The 11,182-nt window shown below is 35.8% G+C and overlaps 1 pseudogene; it reads right to left on the reverse strand.

Moving 5' to 3' along the window:
* Positions 1-355: 355 nt before the first annotated feature.
* Positions 356-1,212, reverse strand: LOC125149550 (U2 small nuclear ribonucleoprotein B''-like; annotated as a pseudogene).
* Between the last annotated feature and the right edge of the window lie 9,970 nt (positions 1,213-11,182).

Below are 11,182 nucleotides of genomic sequence, written 5' to 3' on the forward strand. Positions count from 1 at the left end.
CCTTCATTCCTTCCTTCGTTCCTTCCTTCGTTCCTTCCTTCCTTCCTTCCTTCCTTCCTTCTTCATTTCCTTCTTTCTTCTTTTCCTTCTTTCTTTCTTTCTTTCTTTCTTTCTTTCTTTCTTTCTTTCTTTCTTTCAAATACAAATACAAATAAAAGTTTATTATACAAAATTCAGGCCTGTATATTTCATAGTTGATTGATGCAAAACAAAGACTAGGTATTTTTTGGAATCATTCACAAAATTTAACTTTCACTCCCCCTCACCCCCAACTGTCAAAGTGGCCTGACCAAATGTTATCAAAACAAACACTATAAATAACACCAAATACTTTAAAGACAACTATCAACATATGTTATTTCTTGGCATAAGTGATCTTCATGGCATGGGACGGTGTGATTTTAAATCCCTGTAAAGCATCCCTGACAGCTCCAGCCTGTTCATCATTTGCAAATTCAACAAAAGCCATGTCACACCTCCCAGGTACCAAACATTCTTTCTTGAAACTAGGAAACTGATTAAACAGCATGGGTAACATTATCTCATTAGTCTCCTTTGGCAGATTAGTAAGGAATAAAATACAGTTTGGAAGGTAATCAGGCACCTGAGGATTTGATTTTGAATTTCCTTGGGTATTTTATTTGCTGCATTTGGTGTTCCCTGACCAGGCTTTTTGTTTTCTGGTCCACAGTTTTTGCTTTTTCCTTTTCTTTCTTTGCCAGCAAAAGGGCCACACATTTTAGATATTATATCAGAATCTGTTTTTGCATACTGGATTCTCCTTGTTTGTCTGTTTTAATGTTTATTTGTTTTTGAGAGAGAGAGCATGAGCAGGGTAGGGGCAGAGAGAGAGGGGGACAGAGGATCCAAAGCAGGCTCTATGCTGATAGCAGACAGCTCCATGCAGGGCTTGAACTCATGAACCACGAAATCATGACCTGAGCCAAAGTCAGATGCTTAACCGACTGAGCCCCTTGCATTGTTTTGCTGTAAAGTGGAAATCCTTGTAACTGTCTCAAGGCATTTGTGGGTGAGCTTGTTCCTTAAAAATAACAAAGCCTTGCCCCCTCATCTTCAGATCTTTAAAGCTATGATATCTACCACTTGACCAAATTGAGAAGACAGGGTATATAGGGATCTCTTCTATTCTTCTTTCTTAATTTTTTCATTCATATTGTTGATACAAGTTGTATAATTTGGTCTGATATCCATGTTTTGGCTTAAACTCTTCCAATATCCTGAGGCCTATGCTGGTATCGCAAGAACCAAAAACCCATCTTTACCTTTTTAAGGCCATTAAGATGTTTATTTTATTCCAGATAAAATCAAGTTATACCCATCACCTAATTGTGAGTCTCTTTTCCTTCATTTTGTTGCCTTCTTGGTGGACACTTTCATTCTGAGATTCTACCTTCTTCAGCTTGAGTAGATTTCACGAATTATTTCTGGGCCAATTTGCTCCGGTCCATTTTGACTTTCTGTAACTTATATTTTCTGAACGTATAAACCCCAGGCTGATCTTCTATTTTTTATTCAAAAACGTTTTCCATTTTTTGAACTTTCTGGCAAATTTCGTCAATTCTGTCCTCTACTCCTTAGAGTCCCACTGATCCAATCCTAATTCAGATTTTTGTTATTTCTTTCCTTGACTTGGATCATTCCTCTTGGCTGACATTTCTCCTCCCCATCCCTCCCTTTCTCAGTTCAATTTCCATATTGCTGACATTAATCTTTCTAAAATTTAGGTCCAACTACATCACTCAAAAAATGTGAAGACTTCCAGTTTTACCTCATATTAGCCTTCAGAGTATTCCTTGAGCACAGACACAAGAGGACTAGTTAAGATTTTCCAAACATCCATAAGTTAAGTTGTACTTTTTATGTTTATCTGCTTCTCTTCTACCTCAATCTTGATCTCTTTCTTTAAGACTAATCTGAAATATCATTTATGCATGACAAAAATATGAAATTGTGATCTCTGTCTCAGCTGAACCTCCATATGCAGTTAGTAAATATGTACCTTATGATGCTTACCATATCCTACCCTGCAATTCAGTTATTAAAATATTTGTCTTATTCTTCTCTTTGCTTTCCTCAATTACTCTACCAGCAGACCAATAGGAACCCAAGCCTGCTTTTCCCAGGATAACGGTCAATGGGGAAAGTAAAACTGCTGCTTTCACATGGCTGAAAATGCAGAAATGGGATCTTAGCTGTGTTTTAGTTTACCCTTGCCCCTTTTGTTAGTTATATCTAATATAACTTCTTCGTAAATCGTGTTTAAAATGCTATCAACAGATTGCTTAGTGAAGGGTGGTAAAATAAAGCAAAGCACAGAATCGTTTTCATCCGATTTCTTTCCAAGTTAATAAAAATAGATGAGAAAGGCATTTCAAGTTTCATCAAAGAAACACAACCACTTGTCTTAAGCTTAAACAAGAGAGGGTCACGAGAAACACAAATGTTTGGTGAGGCCCCCTGGGATCCTAAAGTCACTTCTTTCTCCATTAGAAGTGATAAATGTATAAAATCTAAGCAATTTTTATAATTTTTATAATATTCCAATATTTGAAGAACAACACATGGTATGATATTCTCTGGTATAGGGTTGGTGCACAATGTATCTGTCGGAAGAAGTATGTTGCAATGAGAACAATTCAGGTTATTAGCACAAGATGTATCTCATCTTAATTTGTTTCACATATTTTCTTCTTTTTGTTTCCTATATTTTCAAGAGCTTTTTATCTTGTGAAAGCATCCATCATCTCTTAACCATGTGAAACGTAGTCATGTCAAGGGAAACAAGTTGGAATTTATTTCCATTTAACTTACATCTTACACGTCTCTAATGGTTAGAAATATTAAATATATAACTAAAAACAAAAGAATCTTGGGGCCCCTGGATGGTTCAGTCAGTTAAGCATCCAACTCTTGGTTTCAGCTCAGATCATGATCTCATGGTTCATGGGTTTGAGCCCCACATCAGGCTATGCGCTGGCAGCATGCAGCCTGCTTGGGATTCTTTCTCTCTTCCTCTCTCTACCCCTTCCCTGCTCGCACCCTCTCTCTCACTCTCAAAACAAATAAATAAACTTTTTTTTTTTTTAATTTTTTTTAACGTTTATTTATTTTTGAGACAGAGAGAGACAGAGCATGAACGGGGGAGGGTCAGAGAGAGAGGGAGACACAGAATCTGAAACAGGCTCCAGGCTCTGAGCAGTCGGCACACAGCCCGACGCGGGGCTCGAACTCACGGACCGCGAGATCATGACCTGAGCCGAAGTCGGCCGCTTAACCGACTGAGCCACCCAGGCGCCCCTAAACTTTTTTTTTAAAAAGAGTAAAACAAGAGACTTTTGTTATAAAGCAAAATATACAAATATATTAAAACGATTGGTTTTTAATATTTATATTTTTCAGGAATGTCTGCAAAGCAGTACAGTATAATGGTTAAGAAAACACATTTGGAATCATATATTTGGCTCTAAATCGCAGTCAGCCATTAATTATTAACAAAGAAAGTTCAGGGCAGTTTAACAACTTCTGTAGGATTCTGTTTCAGAAGAGCAATGGCTTTCTGATAGTAACGTAAGAATGAGATGAGATAATGCAGCAAAGTGATGAAAACAGAAAGCAGAATTTGGTAGGTGCCCAATAAGTAATGGTGATTGTTATTTTCTCCATTTAGAATTTCCATATAGTGAATAAAGATGCATACAGAAAAAAAAATAATAACAGTGGACACAAAAATAAAATTGTCTTGGCTAATTTGGCATATTCAAAGAGAAATTACCTTATATTATTGCAAATTTTTGTCCTGTTAGTGTACTTTTTGTTGTGCGTTGCAAGGAGTTTGAGGTAGGAAATCCATTAGGATTGTTATTGAAGTCTTCCTGAGAGATAATGAGCTTCTGTTTAAGGCAATGTATTTATGTTATTAATTGTAAATGTTTTCAATTGGTTAATTTTAGATTTTGAAATGTAATACACTTTCAGTGAGATAAATAGGAGCTGTGTTGAAGATGGATGCCATTAAAAACTTCAAGAACTCCCATCTGAAATTGTTTATAAACTGTAATGTCAGCTTAACAGCAAACTGCATTTTTTAACTTGGGGATAATTTTTGTATCTCAGTAATGTTTTGAACATTACATTATAATGAACTTCTCACTGTATTACATTAACGTCAAAGAATGGAAACTTCGAGAGCTTAGAAGTTCCACATTTTAAGCAGATGACAATATAGTTAATTTTAGAGGTTTATCATTTGCTAATAACACTGAGTTCAATGCAGATTTAACATCCATTTATGTTAAACATGTTTCTAAAGCTTCTTTTAAAATGTATTTTTGTTCTGAGACATTTTCATATCTCAGATAATGAATGTTTCTAGCTTCTCTAAAGTTATCTTGTTACACTCTGAAAATTTCTATTACAAATAAATTGAAATATATATGAAATAAAGGAGAGAATTGGATAGAAAATTGAAAATTACTGTGTATCAATGTGGACTTTTTAAAAATTAAGGCTTAGTTATTATTTTTTTTTGGCAAAATTGAGGAGAAGATTCAGAGATTTTCCATATACACCCTGCCCTCACACATGCATAGCCTGCCTTATTATCAACTTCTGGAACCAGAGTGGTACATATGTTACCATTGCTGAGCCTGCACTGACACATCCTTATCACCCAAAGTCTAGAGTTTACATTAGAGTTCACTCTTGCTGTTGTATATTCTGTGGAGTTAGACAAATATATAACAACATGCATCCACTTTTATAGTATTTTTACTGCCCTAAAAATACTCTTTACTGTCCCTACTCTTTTCCCTCTGCCCTCAACCCCTGCAACCACTGATCTTTTTACTCTTTCCATAGTTTTGCCTTTTCCAGAATGTCCTATGTTATCCTTATAAAAAATATAGCCTTTTCAGACTGGCTTCTTTCACTTAGTAATATACATTTAAGATTCCTCCTTGTCTTTTCTTCTCTCTCTCTCTCTGCACCTGCCCTGCTTGTGCTCTCTTTCAAAATAAATCGATAAACTTTAATTTAAAAAAAGGGTGGGCATTTGGGTGGCTCATTCGGTTAAGTGTCCAACTCTTTCGGTTCAGTTCATGATCTCATGGTTTGTGGGTTCAAGCTAGGCATCTGGCTCTGTGCTGACAGCATGGAGCCTACTTGGGATGCTCTCTCCCTGTCTCTCTCTCTCTCTTTCTCTCTCTCTCTCTCACTCTAACTCTGCCCCTCCCTTGGTTACACTCTCTCTCTCAAAATAAATAAATAAATTTTATTTTATTTATTTAAAAAAAGATTCTTCCATATCTTTTCATGGTTTGATAGCTCATTTCTTTTAGCACTGTGTGTGATGGTTATTTTTCAAGATTTACCTTATTAGTTTGAGTGAACTTAAAAGGATTTACATTTTTGGGGCTCCTGGGTGGCTCAGTCGGTTAAGCACCAGACATCTGTTCAGCTCATGATCGGTTCAGGTCAGGTCTGTGCTGACAGCTCAGAGCCTGGAGCCTGCTTTGGATTCTTTGTCTTCCTCTCTCTCTCCCCCTCCCCAGCTCACACTCTGTCTCTCTCTCTCTCAAAAATAAATAAACATTAAAAACATTAAAAAAAGATTTATAGTTTTAAATAAGGTACTTTTATATTTCATAAATATTTCCTAAAATGTACTGGACAGGAGTATTTATACTACAGTACAGATTTATCTATAAAAATAATTCATGAAATGAATACAACATAAAGAATAAAATCAAGGCTTGATGCTTCTTCATTAATAAACTTTTAGATGACTAATGTCTTCTAAATTATTGTAAGTTATTTAAAAATCCCTTAACTTGAAAATGTTAATTTTTAAAAAACAGATATAGTAAAATGTTTTCCTTTGCCATATAATCATTACTTTTGGAGGAGAGAAACTACAGTGTTTTTGTTTTTTGTTTTCTCTTGATAATCATGGATATAGGTACACTGCAACTTAAAACTAGCAGAAGGGTCACACTAGGGAAGAAGAAATATCAGCTAAGTAGACAAAACGGCTACCTTGAACCTTATAAAACAATGTTTTTTATTAGATCATTGGTCATGTGAATGACAGGTGGCAGAACAAGTCACCCTCAAAATAATGTTTCTTTGGCATAAGGGTCATTTTGAGCTGATTATTTTGAGAAAGAATTTACAGGAAAAACTCTGAGAATAGACTAGAAATTACTCACCTGTAGGGAAATTTCCATTTATGAAAGAAATTTTCCTTTGTAAGTATGTCTTTCTCTCTGGATCAGGCAGAAAAGGATGACTAAATCACAAGAGATTCTTACCAATGGAGAAGACACTGGCTTGAAATCTGCGTAACGAACCTTACTCTCTTTACTATACTTTTTCTGGTTACCTCTCCACAGCTGGCCTCCCCCACACTCTTCTCTGTTTTGCTGAAGATGGTATTTAAAGCTAACTCTAAGACACCTCTGGCCATTTTCATTTTTTCCTGATTATTTCCCATGAGTACCTTGGATATACATGTTAATAAACTTCTGTTTTCCCCCCCCCCCCCGTCTATCTTTTGTTACAGGGTTCTCAGAAATTAAAAGGGCAGAGGGAAATTATTTTTCCCTTCACTACAGTTTAATGACTCCTTTTGAAGCCATTTTGAAATAAACTATCTCCAACCAACTAAATAAAAATAAATATCTTCTGTAAACCAATGACATGGTTTTATTAAAAAAAAAAGGAATGGACTGCATGTAAATATTTGATCGTATTTATTAAATATTGTTAGGGAAAATGACTTACTATTCTAAAACTAAAAGAATTATTATTAACAGATGGTTTTCAAAACCCAAAATAATTTATGTCTAATAACTTCATGTAACAAGTCAATTAATTTGGTTTTCAAGGGAGGGTATGATATTTGATTAATTCATCTTGGTGGGTATGGTGACAAATCATATTTCTGAGCATCAGCTAAATTGAGACTCTTTTGACATATTTTAGTGTCTTCTTGGATTATTGATCACTCCTGTTTTGAAAGCTTCCCAGGGAAAAATAATTTTGGCCATACTTTATGACATAAAATGCTGGGAATTTAAGGCTATATTTATTCAGTTGAAACAAGTCCAAAGATACTTCCTAAAGAAAAGTCTATATCTGAGTCTAGTCACCTATGGCAGATGTGCCATTCCAATATTCCCCCTTTATTCCAAGAAGAACTTCAATTTTTAAGTGGACATTTTGCCCACCAGCCAAAATATTTTATTTCTCAGGATCACTTGAGGATAAATATAGCCAATGACCAAGTTTTGGCCAACAAGATGTAATTGGAAGCATTGTGTGCAACTTCCAAAATATCTAGTTCTTAGATCCCTTTATTTTTTCCTTCTTAGTGCCTAAAAGGGAACATTTATACCTGAAAAAATGAGCACTTATGTTGAACTGTGAGACAGTACGCTAAAAGTGCTTAGAGCAGCAAAAGAAAAGGAGATGGGGACCCTGATGAACATGGAGTTGCCATACCATAATTGAGCTACTAGGAATTTCTTTTATCTAAGAGAGAAATAAACTACTACATTATTTAATTAACTGTTAGTTCTTGTTTCTGAATGCAGGTGAACTTAACACTTACCCAGGCTATCCTATTTCTGTTCTAGGTTTCTATTGAGACTAGGCAAAAAAAAAAAGTATCTGCAAACATATGCATGTATATGAACACTATAAAGCTTAATGAAAGATATAAAATACTTACATTAAAAAGGCATATGCAGATTTATCTATCTGAAAAATATCATCTATCTATCTATCTATCTATCTATCTATCTATCTATCATCTATCTATATCTGCAAATAGCTCATTCCTTGAGATATCTTCTAAGTGATTCCTGACCCAAACCCAGTGGAATCTTTCAGATTGATATTCAACTAACATTTGTCAGGTGCCCCTTATGCATTAGGCACATTCTGATTCTTTAATCAAATGTATTCCTCATAATGACCCTGCAGGGTATGTGGTACTTTTACATTTTTACCATGAATAAAGAAGCTCAAAAGGAATATAATGCATCTTAAGATGTTCCTGCTGGTCAGTAGTAGAGCTCCTTGGATCAGTTGGGAATGCATTCCCTCTACAACACTCAGAAAAGGGGTCATTCAGCTTTCTTTGAGCTTTCAGAAATGTGGACATGAATGCCACATGACGCAAATCATTCCATTCATAGAGACCACTTTCTAAATTTTTAAAAAATGTTTTATTTATTTTTAAGACAGAGACACAGAGCATGAGTGGGGATGGGACAGAGAGAGAGGGAGACACAGAATCTGAAGCAGGCTCCAAGCTGTCAGCACAGAGCCCGATGCGGGGCTCAAACTCACAAACCGTGAGATCATGACCTGAGTCGAAGTCGGATGCTCAACCGACTGAGCCACCCCAGCACCCCATCATAGAGACCACTTTCTTAAAAAATTCTTAGACATATTTTATTGGAGCAAATCAACCTATAACTTCCAACAACAAACATATTTTACTCTTTGGGGTCATATAAAGCACATAATTCCAGCTTCTGATTAAGTCATTTCAAATATGTGAGATTAACTACCATGTCCCCTTTATACATTTTTTGGCCAGAGTGTGGTATCTCTGGTGGTTCACCGTTCACCGTGTCACATGATTTCAGCTGCTCACATTTCTAGTTTTGGTGATGTAGACTAAAAGCATAGTAGTTTCGTTGTTGTTGACTGGATTGTTTAGTTGATCAGTTAACATTTAACTTCTTATGAGTGTGATATTTCCATATTGAGTCTCTGTTAATGAAAATATTAGATTTAACCTGAAGAATAGCAAAGGCAATAATTTGACTCTGCAAAATGTGGTTTAATGACCACCATCATGTGAAATATAACATTTGGGAAAATAATGTGTCTGTAGGTAATTTTAAAGACTCGATCGATGATTATAATTTGAGTATGATAGAACTCATCGACTAAGTGAATCTGTTATTCCTAGACTTGCTACCTACTTGAAGCTCTGCTTGGTTATCTTTCAGTTGCCGAGTATCTTTGCTCAAAATGACCAGTGCAAAATAACTTCCACACTCTTGGCAAACTATGTACTTCTGTGCTGTATTATTTGAATTTGTGTTTCAAATGCATCCTTTCCTCACAGTATTTTAGGATATCCTTAACTCTTTCCAACCTGCAGTTTGTTACGTAGGAACCACTAACTGTCTCCAGTCCTGTATAGAATCAAGTGCAACATAAATAAATCTGTAAGTACATAAAGGAATACCTGATGACACATTCTACCGTGCAGCCGTTCAGTCCAGCCTAGCGCATTTACGCTGTGAATCCATCTTATGACTTCATTTCACGGATCACGAATGTGCATCTTATTCACCTATCAAACTCACCTCAGGATCAGCTTCTTCTAAAAGGCTATCCCTCTTACTGCTCTTGCTTCCAAGAAAAACTTCCAGCTCTGGATTCTATAGCCTTGGTACTTAGAACCACACAAGAGTCTGTAGTTTATTATGCTTTATTTTGTATGATTATCTGTTTCTTATTTTATCGAGTTGCTAGACATAGACATTTGGCAATGTTTCTGGACTCATCATGCTCCCTGTCAACCTCACTCTTCTATTGTCTTTCCTCAGGCAATCATGCACTAAGTCCTCAGTCTACTCTGATGTGCATGTCCTTTGTTCATGTCTCTCATTATTTCAATGGCGTCCTTGCTTTCACTCCCCTCCCTTATGTGTTTGGTTTTCATGCTGCCAGCAAAGTTAAACTTCTAGAAAAAAAATCCGATTTCATCTCTTTTCTGCTTGAAGGCTTCCAAAGGCAGTCCTATCTGTGGCCACAAACATCCAGATATCTGTTATTCTGATGCTCATGTTTCACAGTACCTATGCTACACCGACCTCTCCTCTAGCTTTCTACTTTTATTCTTTCCCTGCTCCAGTACCTCAAAGGGGACTGGAAGAAGTACTTGGAAGGGAGAATCATGGCAGGGGATGTATAAAATATATGTTTGTCTCTTTTAATCTTTGCTCAACTTTAAGAGGGAGATACAATCATTCTCTCCATTTTAAAAGGAAAACAAAGAGAGGCTACCTAGCTGCCCAAGATAGCAGAAAGAATAAGTGGATGAGGCTACAATGAAAGTCAAACCTCTTTCCTCTTAAGCTTATCCTTTTATTCCCTCGGCTTTTGTATTTTCCATGGACTGGTGTCTTTGCTCAGAATTTCTTCTTCTTTACTTGTTACCTTCTTTACTTGTCAACTACAATTACTCTTCCCAGCTCAGCTAAAATATCATCTTTTTGTAAAGCTTTCCCAAGAATCTCTCCTTCCCAGCTTAGCAGAGTTGAGGGCGCCCAACTTTGGGCCCAAAATACCTTATATCCATCTTCTGTAAACTGTATTACATTGTACTATAATTATTTGCCTGGCCATCTCGTCTTCCTCACTTGATTTAATAGATGCTGCCTCACTCTGTATTGTTTTGTTTCCTTCATAAAACATGCCAATACATGTACCCAGAGACAGCTTGTAGTTGGTTTATTCCCTAAAGCTACACAGTTTGACTTAGAAATAATCCCAGAATCTAGAAGTGATATGCATAAATGTTAGTCAGATGGACCTTTAACATTAAACATTGCTTCAAGCAGTGACTTTTATCTGTGAAGTTCAACTCTCTCCTTGGAGGAAACAGAAAACTATCAGACTATTAGTAATATGGGCAGCTTGGGCAATTTATTTGTATGATAGATATTTGGGGAAAGTACTATTTTCTGAATACTAATTTGAGAGTATAAATGGTAAACATGTGGTTTTAACCTGGGAAAAGTCTCTGATATGTTGATATATAATATAGCTCTCAACATATGTGTATTTGTGTTATAATCTAACTAAACATATTCAAAGGGATGTGGCTGTAAAAGAGTAAGAATTGCAATATAAAGCTCAGTTTTCTTTTCTTTTCTTTTTTTTTTTTGGCAGGATATTAAGATCTCATAAAACAGGACTGATTAACAAAATTACCAATTATTCCAATGAAAAGGTCATCAAGAGTATCAAGAGTCTGTCCTGAAGAATAAAATTAAACTGATAATATAATATTTTGTTTGAATTAAATAATTCCCACTCTCCCTGACCTGCATACTGACACAAATATTATGAATTT

The sequence above is a fragment of the Prionailurus viverrinus genome, chromosome D3 (assembly GCF_022837055.1).
Source record: "Prionailurus viverrinus isolate Anna chromosome D3, UM_Priviv_1.0, whole genome shotgun sequence".
Taxonomy (NCBI): domain Eukaryota; kingdom Metazoa; phylum Chordata; class Mammalia; order Carnivora; family Felidae; genus Prionailurus; species Prionailurus viverrinus.